Genomic DNA, 15,290 nt, shown 5'->3' on the forward strand with positions numbered 1-15,290 from the left:
ACTCAGAAATATTGTAAACAACGTCCACAATCAAGGATGAAGATTTATTTGATTTTAAAGAATGGAGCCAACGGAGTGTTACGTTGGGCAAGGAGGTCCAAACCGTTTAAGTCTTCACTCAATTAATCAACGTATTATGAGGGTGGTCTTATTCATTGTCTTTTATTAAAGGTTGAAGTACAAAACCATAGATAGTCAGAGGGCAGCTGCCCGTTTGGACATCAATTAACAACTCTACAGTTCTTTCTAATCTCTCCCTTCTGTCCAGTGAGAACTTTGATGTTTCCTAATTTAATCATTGCAGCGGCAAAATCATTGAAGAAAGCATTTTGATCAGAACTGTATCTAGTAACTTGAGCACCGCTGTGCCGTTATTAAACAATTCCTGGTCGGAGTGGAAAAGACCCTTAAAATTTATCAGATCTTGGTAGTAGCCATTATCAAATAGAGTAGGAGTTGTGACATCTAAGAACCCAAGATTGTTGTCAGTAGGGCCACTATTACTGGAACAGTTTGCCTGTAGAGAAGCCGCAAAAGTCTGGTCTATGTTGGTTTCACTGTATATACGAGATCTATAGAAAAGGCAACGGGAGTTTCCGATGGTATGGACACCTATTCATTTCCACACACCACTAACAAATTATCAGATAATCTTATAACAACGTCGAAATGATTTACAGTCCAAGCATTAAAATATGAATTATGGTTACCAGAAAGTGCAACCATATCGGTGGCATTCATTCCTTGGGCTTTAAATGCTGAGATGAGATTGCTGAGGCTGGAACTTGGGCCTGGAAGGTTTCTGTTTGCAGCGGTTATGATTAGCGATTTGCCCTTCCGGCGAAACTGCACATTGAGGAGATTGATTAACCATGTCTCATTGAGTGGGAGAAACGTGCCATACTTAGAAGTTTTATTGACGGATTTACCCGCTCCCCTACTATTCTATGGGCCTCGCCTTCCCAGCAACACATTCCATGTTGGACCTCCTAACTGCAAGTTGTACGAAAAAATAATGTCATAATTATGAATATTAGATAGCCTGTGTAATAATTTTGTATTAATGTCTGAGATCACACTCAACAATTTATCAATAAGAATACTCTGTATATTAGTTTTGTACCAATGTTTGAGATCACCCTCAACAATTCATCATGGAAATATTAAAGAACTAAAATACATCAAATTTAGGAGATAAGAAACGTGAAAATTCCCATATGTGAGCAGGACAACTCTTATTGGTTTTTGTAGAAGTGTATATATACAAATAATTTACTGGGGGAAATGGAAGCAATAAAAATCATGATTACCCGTAGAACGGAATCGCGAGCGGCTACTGCCAGAATATCAGCGCAAGAAACTACGCCGCTGCACGTACTTTCAATTTGCGACTTAATACTATCAATGACTTCGAAACCTCTGAGAGAATTGAAATTTGGTCCTGCACCCTTCTCTCCTGTGAAATTAGCTGTATCATCCAACAGAACAGACCCATCACAGCCCTGCAATTGGAAAGAAAGATCACAAACACCATTACAATGCATTTGTCAGACTAAATCAATGGCAAGGACAGAAAATAATGGTGGAAAAGAACTATATGTTACTTTAACAAAGCAATCGTGGAAAAAAAGTCGTAGTAAGGATGCGCCCGTTCTTGATTCATTAGCCAAAGCTTGCGCTATTGTTGTGTTTATTATCGGCAAAGCTTGTGGACACGTGGTATCGTAGAAGGTAAGGCTAAGGGCCGCCTCAGTCATGCCACTCCAGCAAAAGAGCAAACATATACAGAAAACAATACTCTTTAGCAAAGAGTTGACAGAAGCCATTGTTTCCAATTTCATACGGAAAATTGTAGCGCAGATAAATTGATGGGTTTAAAGAAGGTTGATGATAGCTTATATAACACCAGCGGTACACTGAATGGGCGAGAAGTTCATTTTAAATGTCTGTGGCAGTTTGTCGCGACGGCTATTCGATATAAATTAATGTCAAAATGGACAATATTTCGTATCGTGCTCGCTTGTCTTAAACGCCTAACTCCATCACGTTATTATATAAGTATTTAATTTCCTTTTCTGTGCGATCCGCATACTTTATTACTAGTAGTGGCATGGAAGATTCGAACTGTCTATCCAGACACAGAATGCACAGTTTGACTGTATTGTTTATTAATAAAAACTACCAATCGCAGTGTAATGGGTATGTCGAAGAGGCATGGGAAGTTAATTAGGGTAAAATTTGGTTATATTTTTTTTATAAATCTGTGTAGTGCATAAGATCAATTGGTGGGCCATTTAAAAATGATGTTTGTGCAACATAGGTCTCAATGAGAAGTGATAGCTTCAAATTTATTTTACATCCACTTACAAGGTTCCAATTATAACTGAAACAAAACCCTTTGAATTGGGAAGATAATCAAGTTCCATTACCAATATGCTCATGTTATGTTTCCAATCATGTGAGAGGAGAGAGAGGTAGAGACAAGGAAATAGAGATCTAGATGTTGAGATAGAGAGAGGGAGAGATAGAAGGGGCGAGAGCAAGAGAGAGAGAGGGGTAAAGGGATAAAGATAGCGATAGAGATGGAGATGGAGATGGAGATGAGATGAAGATGAAGATGGAGAAAGAGGAGAGAAATATGGATAAAAGGAAAGACATGTGGAGACATAAAGTGTGTATGTGTGTGTGTGTGTGTGTGTGTGTGTGTGTGTGTGTGAGAGAGAGAGAGAGGAAAAAATAGAAATACAAAGAGGAATAGATAGGAATAGAAAGGAGAGACAAAGTACATATAACTTGTGATAAAAATATGGAAGGCGAGAGAAATAAGAAGAGGGAGAAATAGAGATAGAAAGAGGGAGGCTTTGATGGAGAGGGAGATAGAGAGTAAAGATAAAGATGTAGGAATTGATATATATATAGATAGAGTAGGAGAGATGAAGGGTGCACTAATACATTTGGGGTCAAATTCCGACGGAGGTTTCCGACGGACAAGGAGCATCGTGTGAAAATTTGATTTTTTTTTTTAAAAATACCCGTATTCGTCGGAATTCCGACGACCTCGGGTATTTTATTAAAAAAAAAAAAAACACAACGCATTTTCATTTTGAAAGCAAACCGAAGCAAGCGACGACCGTCTTGCCTCCCTGCCCCCCCCGCCAGAGCGATCTCTGCACAAGCAAGGTAAGGTTGTTTTTGCAATCAAAGGAACTCTTTGTTTTTCAATGAAGGGCAACTAATTTTTTTTCGCAATCAAAGGCAACTGGTTTTTTTTTGCAAATTAATGCATTTTGTGCATATCTTGCGATCTTAAAATTCCATGAAATGACATCTCTTTGAGGTATTCCATCATACAGTTCACATGCCATGTGTATGCTACCCCATTTTGCGATTTTTGTTATTGGAGCATTTGCAACTAATTTCTGACAAAAAACCCCCTTCGATTATGCTTTGATGGATGTCCATACCTTGTTCCAAAGCTCCTATTTTGGCACACGCAGGGAGGATGCTGGCAAACGTTGCATTGAGATAAACATGACTATATTACGTTGCATTGATTTTCTTTTTATGAAATGTGATGAAGGCTTGAGTGTGTCTTCTTGAACTCACTTATTATCAGCGCCTCTATGATTACCTTAGATCTTTGTGGCTAAGAATTGTTCTTGATGAGCTTATGCTCTTTATTGATTTCTTTTACTACCATTATATTATCCTGAAAAAGGCTTGTTCAATGCTCCCTTAGCATGCATGTGCTCTCTTTGTATTGATCTAGGGCTACTCATTAATGTATCTATGGATTTCCCTTATTCACTATGTTGTGACAGTCATTTGCAGATTTGGGACTATCATCTTTCATAATTTGATGTCTTTAAGATGTGGGTACATTGCTTGACAAGAAAAGCTCAAGAATTTGTGAAGTTCAAAGAGTTTAAACCCCTTGTTGAATGGTCATCCAGTTGTTCTCTAAATGCAAAATGCTCAAGTAAATGAGAAATTCACTCAAAATGGTTTATCCACAACTAACCACTACATATATGCATCAACAAAACAGTGTTGTATATTGACCTAATCATGCCTTCATGGATATGTAGATCAAGTTCCTACATTTTGGACAAAAGCAATTCACACAATAATATATTTGTTGAGCACACCCACCACAAAGATTTGGTTATGCAATAATATATTTGTTGTTAACTTTATCATGGAGGATTTGGTTATGCTTGTTACAATCAAGGTTTGACCAAACTAATTCTTAAATATACAAATGAAGAGTGTGGTTGGTTGGTGACTAATTACTCTTATTAACACCATTTACAAGATCATATCTATATCAAGTGTCTCAAGAATTAAGCTACTACTAAGAAGATAGTTTGCCTAAAGCAAATGGGTTTCTTGGGTGGCTATTTATTGTAGATAACTTAGTTCCTTCATGAGAATCAATCAATTTGGAACATGTATAACTCACATTTGTGACATGTCACTAATGCAATTCCTTAGTACTTGTTTGAGTACTATCTCCTCTATTGTTTTCTATCCACTTTTGTGTCCTTCTTAGAACAAATAATAGATTAATGAGAAGGTGGAAAAGGTGGATTCACCTAAGAGGGAGTGGATTTTCCCAATAATATATTAGATTCTCCCAAGGATGGATGGACTATACACTTGAAAGGTAGATGATTAAGGATGATGACAAGGTGAATTTTCCTTAGAATGATAGGGTTGATTTTCCTAAGAACAAGTAGATTCATGTAAACTAGAGGATACAAATTTGGACAAATTAATGGAAGGAGACTAAAACTGGATAGATTCACCTAAATGGGAGTGTAGTCATCTAAGGATAGGAAAAATTCACCATTTGTGTAAGAAAGATGGATAAGATAAATGATTTATGTGAAATAGATTCACCTAAGAGAAAGTAGAGTCACATAAGGATAGGTGGATTTTCCTAAAGATGAAGGGATAAGACTTAACAAAAAGAGGACTTAGGATGATGACAAGGAGGATTCATTTAAGGATATGGCATATTCACCTAAGGGATAGTGTATTCTCCCAAGAATATGGAAGAATTATTGATTGGTGGAATGACATACTAGATCAAGGAATGATACAAGGGTAGATTCACCTAAATATAGGGTAAATTCAGCTAAAAGGGTACCCATGAGATTGTGGTACTGAGTACCTATCTATGGATGGTGTATTTGGATACAAGTATGATGAAACCATGCTTGTGTATGATGAAACAAAGTCCATATCTCTATTATAGGTCCAACATAGTCTCTATTATTTGAGACACCATTTTATTAGCATATCTAAATAGGGTAATTTATGGGTTTAATTATGGATCATGTTGTCTATTTCCATGCACTATTGAACTTATTTGGATGTATTGAGATTATTTTAATTTTGAAGTTATAAATAAATTATGTTTGTACCTTAGAAAGGGTAACTCCAATTGATGTTTGGGTTGTTTATTTGAAAAATTATGGTGATTATTGCCCTATGTTATGTAATAGAGTTATTTTTACACTAAGAAATTAACTAGAAAAATGAATTTGTATTGTTGTACAAGTATGATGAAACCATGCTTGTGTGTTTACATGTTTGTGCATCCTATTGAGAACCAACCTCGCTGTTGGGGAACTCAATAAATATGGTGTTAAGTAGAAGAATGGAAAACTCAAGAAGCTATGGTGACATATTGTGGTATTAGTAGGGATTATCTCTATTGACCACACCTTTCAAAGATAGTATCCCCTAGTTCTCCTCATAGAATGGACCATTGGATGGCTCATAGTGGTATCCTATCCTACATTTATGTTGATGGCATTACCGATAGTTGGTATCTGGTTCTTGGTACAGGTTTCCTCTTACCCTATTATCTTATTTATATCTTTGTTCCAACATGTGGAGATTGATTTTTGTCATGCTATGATGATTTTCATGTTTGCATGTGTTTTGACATTATGCAAATAGATATGATGTCACACCATACTTATGTTTTGATATAGTGTAGGTGATGGTTACATGTTGTTGATGGTAGCAATTTGGGTTCAAAGACACAATTCCACACACACACACAAATATTTGAAGATACATTTTATATTATTCCTTCTTAGTGGTGATTAGTGTTGGAAGATTTGCACACATGTAGAGAGGAACTCATGTTAGATACAATAGGTTGTGTTTGATAACATATGAATGTGCCTCATGATGTATACATATAGCTTTGGTGTGTGACATGCATGCACATTTTTCCATAAGACACATTGCTATGTGGCATGTGCCCTATGCATGTCTTCTTTGTGAGGCACATTGCTATGTGCAATGTGGCCCTAGGTGTGTCTTCTCTATGAGGTGTATTGCCATGATATGTTAGGATTTGTAGTGTGCAGACCACAAATGCATGCATGAGGGACTATTATTATAGTCATGTTTTTTGGGCATGTAGCCTAGGCATGTCTTCTCCATTAGGTACATGGCCATGCCATGTGGGAGTTTTTGTGTTCATGCCACAAATGCACACATGAGGGACTATTATTGGAGTCATGATGAATCTTCACTCTATTTAGCCATAATTTCTAGTCGTATAGTTATGTAATGTGCACTTTTAAGGATTGTGAAGTTTCCTTCAATTATTGAGGATCTCTCATCTTTGTTGCATGGGCCAATGATTTTATTTTATCTTGTTTGAATTAGTTTAATCACTATTGTGAGTTTTCTCTATTGTGTAGTTATTGTGGCTATGTTTGATTTGCTATTGGAATTGAACACATTTATTTGACTTATTATTGGTACTATTTTTTTTTTTTTCAATATTTATGATCTTTGGTAGTTTAGTGAAATTCTTGCTATTTTTAAATGTTGCCTTCTTTGTTGTGATGTGATTCCTCACCAAGATCGACGTAGATAACCTTGGATGAGTGTATATAAGGAATCAAACATTGGGAAAATTTGAGGATAGAGGTAAGTGTTTGTTGTATGGGTAGCTACGATCCACTTGTACATTCTTAGTGATTATTGATGGCTATGTCTTGGAGGATAATCCCATTAAACAAACAAGGGGGAAGTCATACATAATCGTATGGATCCTCCCTAGTTGTGTGTGGATTCAAAACCATCATTTCATATGATTCTTGGTTACTTTGTGAGACCATGGCATCCTCTTAGACCAGTATGTGAGCCTTGTATTGTTATCCCTGTAATGTGGATGAATAAGTGTATGTTAAAATAAATGCTTTGCATGCCATATAGTTGCATATGAGTTGTTCACATCATTAGATCATGATTTAGAATATGTGAATTCTTTTATCCATGTGAAGTCGAATGATTGATTATGAAAAATGTGTTATACATTGAAGCATAATCTGTAAGATGTTCTCTTCAAGAAAAAATATTTATGCTTTCATAGTGAAATGTTGACAAAATGGGGTCCTACTCTAGGAAAGTAAACTACAAACTTATACATTCACCATTTCAAAACATTTTATTGGAAAATAGTCAATTTGGTTCAATTTAATTCCTCTAGGAGAGACCAACAATATGATTAATTGTTCCATTTTGATGTGATTGGATATGATTAGATATATTTTCATTGAAGATGCAAGAACTAAGTAAAATTATGCAAAATTGACAAGATTAAGCATAAACAAGCAAATAATAAAGCAAAAAGCTAACATAGAGGTACATATTTGGAAATAAGACTCTAAAATGAACCTAATCAGTTACCTATAGGGAAAATGAGGTTAGAGATAATCTACCTATATGGAAAGTGGTTAAACTCTACCTCTAAGTGGGTCATCTTGAGCATTGTCGATATATGGGCATTGATGGCATATTATATCTGGTTCTACCATTTTTGTGGGTGCAAAATTAACAAGGCAAAATAGTATTAGTGGGATCATGATCTCATCAAAATGGTTTTGGATTTGCATTTATGATAGCACATTGATCACACCTTACAAAAGGTTCCAATCTCATACATAACATCCCAAAGTAAGGTCAATAATGATGTAACTTAATGCTCAAACTGGAGTTCTGGGTAGTCATATACCGATCATTTCTAGGATTGATGCTTAAACTGGAGTTTTGGGTAGTCATATACCCATGGCATAGGGTAGTGGTGACCTGCAAACAATGCTAGTTCTAGATGCATGTTTGCTTGGTGTATAACTTGTCAAAATTATCTCGATTGGCTACAGGTCTGCCATAAAGTTTCCAACTTATCACCAGTGAAAATACAAGAACTAAGGCTTAGAATACTCAAAAATGTCTCTCAGAAAGTCTGCAATAGGCAAACTTTTAGTAAGAATTTGCAGACACAATGCTCAGAAATTCACACAATCGGCTACATTAAATACGTTCTCTATTAAGTTCAATGTTTTAAGATGAAAAAGAAGAGTTAAATGGTTTTGGTTTGATTTACAATTTTTGTGAAGCTTTTGCACTGAAGTTTCCATAGCTTAATTTTTTTGCCTGTGAAGAAAGACCATCTCAGATAATATCAACGAAGAACAAAATAAGGAGACAATTGCTAGATTATGGTCTAACTTGAAAAGAAAAGGTGATGGGAAGTGTTATTGTCCCTGCAAAATTTGTAAGGGCTTAAAGACTAGAAGACTTATATTCAAAATAGCTAAGAAAAATTGTAGGAAGCATGGTCACATTGAAGGGGGACATGATTATCATCCACTGGTAAGTTGTTCATTATATTATTTTAACAATTTAATCACTTGATAATGAGATCATCATCATGGTTTATTTATGTTGATCACTTTTTATATAGGTTGAGCACCCCAGGGCACATTATATGGACCAACACAACCCGAAGAATATGGTTTTTGAAGTGGAGGAACATGGAGGTGTGAATATCGAAGCTGAAGATAATGATCCCATGGAAGATGATGATCATGCACCAGAAAACACAATTGAAGATGATGGTACAAATACATTGATCCATGACACATTTAGTACTGTCACAGCTGATCATGATGATTAGGATGACCTTGATGTTCATGATTTACCTCTTCTTGAGAAGGCATATGAGCCCCTTTACAAAGGCTCCCAAACAACTCTTCTCTCTGTTGTATTGTTGTTGGTGAACTTGAAGGTTATGAATGGTTTATCCAACATAACAATCTCACGTATGTTAAGGTGTGTCATACATGTCATTATAGTTAATAAATGGTGAATCATGTACCATTAATATTCTTTATATTAACACCTCAAACTTTTTTTTTTGGCTGTAGATTGATAGGTGATTTTTTCTTACCACCATCAAATATTCTACCTCACTCATACCGAGAATTATCTGCCATTATGAAAGATATTGGAATGGAGTATCAAACAATAGATGCTTGTCCCAATGATCATATTATATATCATAAACAACATGAATTTGGAACAGAATGCCCTGAATGTCATATCAGTAGATATCGAATAGATCAAATAACAAAAAAGGTGCCTCGCAAGGTTCTTCGTTATATTCCCATTATTCCACGTATGCAACGATTATTCAGGTGCACTAGCTTGGCACAATTTATGGATTACCATGCACGCAATAGAAGTCGAGATGACATTATTCGAAAGCCTGCAGATGGTTCAACATTTATGGACATAGAGGAAAAGTGGCCACACTTTAAAGAAGAACCTCGTAATTTTAGGCTTTCATTGGTAGCAGATGGTGTCAATCCATTTGGAGAGTTGAGATCTGTTTACTCAGTGTGGCCTATTTTTGTTATCAACAATAATATTCCTCTATGGATGTCAATAAAGAGGGAGCACATAATGTTGGCAATAATTGTTCCAGGTATTTTATCATTTAATAGTCATCTACATTTAATTATAAATATTGCAGTAAAATGGTCATAATAATAATGTAATGTTTTTGTTCATTCCACTAGGCAAGTACCAAGTTAAAGATGTGAATGTATATATTGAGCCTCTTATCGACGAGTTATTGGAGTTATGGAATGGTGTGACCATGTATGACATCTCTAGACCAATAGGAAAAAGACAATTTCAATTCCATGCAATGCTTGTATGGACAATACATGATGCCCCAGGGCTAACACCATTTTGTGGTACGTTATAGTGTTCAAGTTGCGCATGATAATTATAATTATAAAAATTAACAGATTTAATAGAATTATACATTATCTTGTAGGTCTTCAAACAAAGGGAAAATTTGCATGTCCATTTTGTTGTCCAAAGATGAAATCCCATCATTCAAAGAGTTTAGGAAAGCAGGTGTTTGATGAGTATAGGCACTTCCTTCACAAAAAGCATAAGTACCAGAATACTGAAAAACATCTTTTCAATGGGAAAGAAGAGACTACATCAAAGCCACGAAGAATGACTCCTCACTTATGGAAGTTGGAATATAATAGAATTAATCATCAAGGTAATGTCATTCCATCTAATGGTTTATGTTTGGAATTTGAATTTTTCTATCATGTTTTGTTTACTGATGATGTAATTGATGATACTGAAGGTTGTCAAGTCATGGATGACCACCTTCCAAAGGGACTAAAAAGTTATCCCAGACAATTCAGTAGGTTTCCTTACTACGAGCAGCTACAAATTGTGCATTTGTTTGATACAATGCATATTGGAAAGAATATAACAGAGACATTATGGAAAATATTAGATGGAAGGCGTGACAAAGAAAAAACTGTCAAAATTTGTAGTGACATTGTGGAATCCAATCATGCAATGAAAAATGTCATTCAATCAAATAGCAATGGAGATTAGATTAATATAAGTGCCCTTCCTTGGTTATTAACGGAGCGGCAAAGCAATTCTATAAAAGAAGTCATACGAAAAATTCGATTTCCCATAGGATTTGTTGCGAACATAAACAATCTCATATCAAAGAAGAGTGAATTTGGGCCAGGGATGAAAATGCATGATTGACATACCTTCATTAAGGTAATTCACATTCTTGTGTATTTACTATATATTTGTATACTACGCATGTACTTTTCATTGTATTATGTTAGAAAACAATGAAAAGATCATTTTATAATTGTTGCAATACGTTCTACCTCTATCTCTCCCAAACCACTTTGACAATAATATCAAGCAAGTCATATATGATCTTGGAAAATACATGAGGTAAGTAGTGATGTTTGTTCAATTCGTTGTATAGAGATTATATTTGCCATTTATTTTACTTCTTATGCAATATATTGTATATTATTTGGTATAGTCTCATTTATATATTTTTGCGTCTTCAATCTCTTTTAGGTGGTTGTCATCTAAATAAATCCACAAGGAAGATATAAAATATTGGAAGAGAAAAATCCCTCATCTAATGTGTGAAATGCAAAAGTGTCTACCTTCAACTTTTTTCAATGCACAAGAACACTACCTCATACACCAAGTTGAGGAGATCGAATTGTGTCGACCTGTACACACTAGGTCAATGTGGATGGTTGAGAGGCACTTGAAATTTTTGAAGGCTTTAGTTTGACAAAGAGCACATCCTAAGGGTTCTATGGTGGAGGGATATATGGTATACCAAACTATGGTGTACATTACTGAATATCTTCCTGAATTTGCAACAAAAATCCACATAGATGGCATTTGGGATCCCAACCCCATTAATAAATTTGAAGGGGAACACTTGATGGGGAAAGGTAGATTGAAGAAAGTGAAAGGTAATTATAAGATGTTATTGTAGTAAATTAATTCTTCATCTTCTAAATAAATCATTTGTAAGTGGTCTATTAATTATTTGTATAGTTGGTCGGGAGTGGGATGCGGTACATTTGTATATTGCAAACAATCTTGATTGGATGACGGTGTGGATTGAACGATGTCAACATTCTGGTCACACATTAACATGGGATGGTGTCACTTCATTAGTTAAAGAAGCTCATTGTAATGGAGATTCCAATGTTACCCAAAGGGAAATTGATTTAGCATATGGTTTAAGAGATCAATAGGTACGTATAATTTTATTAATCACCCGTATGTTTATCAACTCATGATGCAATAATTTTAATATGTTAGACATATTGCAGGTCAAACACCATAAGGCTATGTGCTACAATGGTCATAAATTTCGCATCGAACAGTTGGATGACACGAAGAGAACTTGTGATTCTGGGATAACTGTAGTCTTTGAGGTGACCAATATTTCATCTAGAAACAACATACATCCTCAAGAGTCTCAAAATCGATACTATGGCATTTTGGATGATATACTTGAGTGTGACTTTAATTCCTTCAAATTAGTTCTGTTCGTTGTCAAATGGTATAGGCTACGACTGAATAAAAATGATCCTGATAGAAATATTATCAAACATGATAATGTATTTACAATGGTTATACAAGGTCGTTTGAATGAGTTGGGGATGAGCCCTATGTTCTTCCAAGTCAATGTGAGTAGGTATTTTACTCGGAGGTTCCACATAAACTGGGTTGGTCATTTGTTGTTAGACATGATCCAAGAAGAAGGCCAATAATGTATAATGTGATGGAAGAAGAAGATACCGAAGAACTAGAAGATGATATAGATGATGATCACGATTGACAGTTAGTCAATGATGTTCCTGACGAAAATGTACACGAAGAAGAAGCTGATGATGATGATGATGCTGCTGTTGATGATGATGGTGATGGTGATGGTGATGGTGATGATGACGGTGATGGTGATGGTGATGGTGATGGTGATGGTGACGGTGATGGTGAGGGTGATGATGCTGGTGATGGTGATGGTGATGGTGATGATGATGGTGATGGTGATGGTGACGGTGATGGTGATGACGATGATAATGATGAAGACGATGACGACGATGACGATGATGACGACGACGGCGATGATGATGATGATGATGATGATGATGATGATGATGATGATGATGATGATGATGATGATGATGATGATGATGATGATGATGATGATGGTCATGATGATGAGTTGGATGAAGAAGAAGATCAATGACATGAATGAAATGTATGAGATGCGATTATTATATTATCTATTTAATATTTATATCTTGATAGAAATTGATTTGACTTATATGGTTACATAAATAATTCATATGTTTTGAATTCTAATGCCATTTCTTAATTAATTCATGATACACCTCTAGCTATGTGATAGATGGTGATTTAAAATACATATGTGATGGATTACATGCTTATGATGATACATGTGACATTTTTTGAACTTTGCGTTTATTTATGGAATGTGGACTACTTATTAGCTATGTGATGGATGGTGATTTATGATACGTATGTGATGGATTACATGTTTATGATGATACATATGTGATTCTTATGATGCTCAATTACATATATGATGATACATATGTGATGCTTATGATGCTTATGATGCTTATGATACTGTAGTATTTATTGTTTATCAAATTACAAATGTAATGCTTGTGGTGCTCAATTGTTGGTGCAGGAACCTGAACCCCTTTGACGAGGATCCTACACAGTCTCATGGATCGACAGGTAGAAGTCAATACACCTTATAGAAATAATATATTTTTAAAAAATTACAAGAAAACAAACTTCCTCAGTTTTTCAAACCTCAACATTAGCAGCAAATCTAATACAGTTATCAACACTTGAGGCCCCAGTTGGACTTACTCAAATTTTAATCTCAACATCAACTTTATGGCTGACTTCTTCATCAATATTACCCTCATTTGCAAAATATCTCTCTCATTACCAACTAACTCTCTCATTTGATGGTGCACAAGTATCACCAAATAGGTATTTGTCAGATGTGTCTTCCTCGAGTGAGGGAAATGTAGGAATAGAAGAGGAAAATGAGACATGTAGTAGATCTCAAATAGGGAGATCAACTAGAGGTCAAAAGATTAGAAGAAAATTCAATAAACGCATGGAATTTTTTCTTGCTCAAGGGGGGTCATGTTCTTATGATGATGAGACCAAAGGTGACATTGAGGTGCCCTTGAGGTACAAACATCTACTGAAACAATGTGTACCCAGGGAACTTCCTCCAATAAACACTGATTTTTTTGTTAATGAGAGGATATATCGCATAGCACCTTCGTCGTTACATGGTTTGGGCCTATTTTCCATAGACAGCATAAAGGTCTGTTACAACAAAGTTGCTGAATTGATGGAGTTTCTTGAACCTTGTTACACTTATAATGATTGGATGTAGATTGTTCGATATAAAAAAAGTATGCGTAGGTATGCACCGTCAGCCAGTTATATACAACAAAAAGATAATGATCAAAGTAAACGAGTGGTTGTATACATTGATGGAAGGCCAAAAGCAACAGGGAATATTGCAGGTTTTATAAATAGTACATGACCTGGGTCAACTAATAAGCAACCCAATTGCATATTTGAGGCACGTGAGGGAAATTGTGTGTTTGCATGTGCGATAAAATCAATAAGTGCAGGGGAAGAGCTACTAATCGATTGCAATTTGAATCGTATAGATACAAACAAATTTACTATCATGGGGGTGGTATGTACTATATATATACCATTTAAGCCAACTTCCAATTAATGAATCCAATAAATCATTGTATTATTAAGTTTTTTTGCTAAGTCTATTGGTTTCATTTTGCTAACATTTTTATATATTTTCTCTGTCACAGGGCCACATGGATCCACCACATAGCATAGATAGGGGTGTAGGTCCCGATACTTCTATGGAGCAGGTAAACCTCATTGTAATTGTACAAATTAGATAGAAGCAAACTGTTACATTATGATCTTTTCTTGAGTGTTTTGAAGTAATTTTGATAGTGTTAATTATATTCTTGTCACATACGGATGTTCAGGATAAGGGAAAGGAACCTGCAGTACCTCAGCACCTCCATAGGGATGTGGGTCGCTCGACAGTGTTATGCGTTGATGACATCGCACTTAGCGCAAACCCTATACAATTGGTACAAAAAAATATTATAAAAATTAGCCAAGAGATTGTTGATTTGGCAACCATAAGCCCTCAAACTGATGAGATAACAAAGAGGGTGCAACTATTGTTGCGGATAGTGGAAAACTTGCAAGTAAGCAGTAATGAAAGCTTTAATCATAACAAAAGTTCAATAATGGTTTATATTTTTTTCTCTTTTATGTCATTAACTAAAATATGTATGTGTTGTTTTTACATAAATTTATAAGGGCTCATCATCCTAGTGGCAATGATCAGGGTATTGCGGGTAGTTCAGGTGATGACCATGTTCTATATATTAAAACCACTCCTTTGGACTTGTGAACTTGCTTTTTTAATGTTTTATATATTTAATGTATTACTCTTCAGGTGCTGACATGGGTCCGAGGTCAACCCCAACTAT

General features: G+C 35.4%; 1 pseudogene; it reads right to left on the reverse strand.

The window, feature by feature from the left end:
* Positions 1–221: 221 nt before the first annotated feature.
* Positions 222–1,826, reverse strand: LOC131045644 (peroxidase 4-like; annotated as a pseudogene).
* Between the last annotated feature and the right edge of the window lie 13,464 nt (positions 1,827–15,290).

This window comes from Cryptomeria japonica, chromosome 3, assembly GCF_030272615.1.
Source record: "Cryptomeria japonica chromosome 3, Sugi_1.0, whole genome shotgun sequence".
NCBI lineage: Eukaryota > Viridiplantae > Streptophyta > Pinopsida > Cupressales > Cupressaceae > Cryptomeria > Cryptomeria japonica.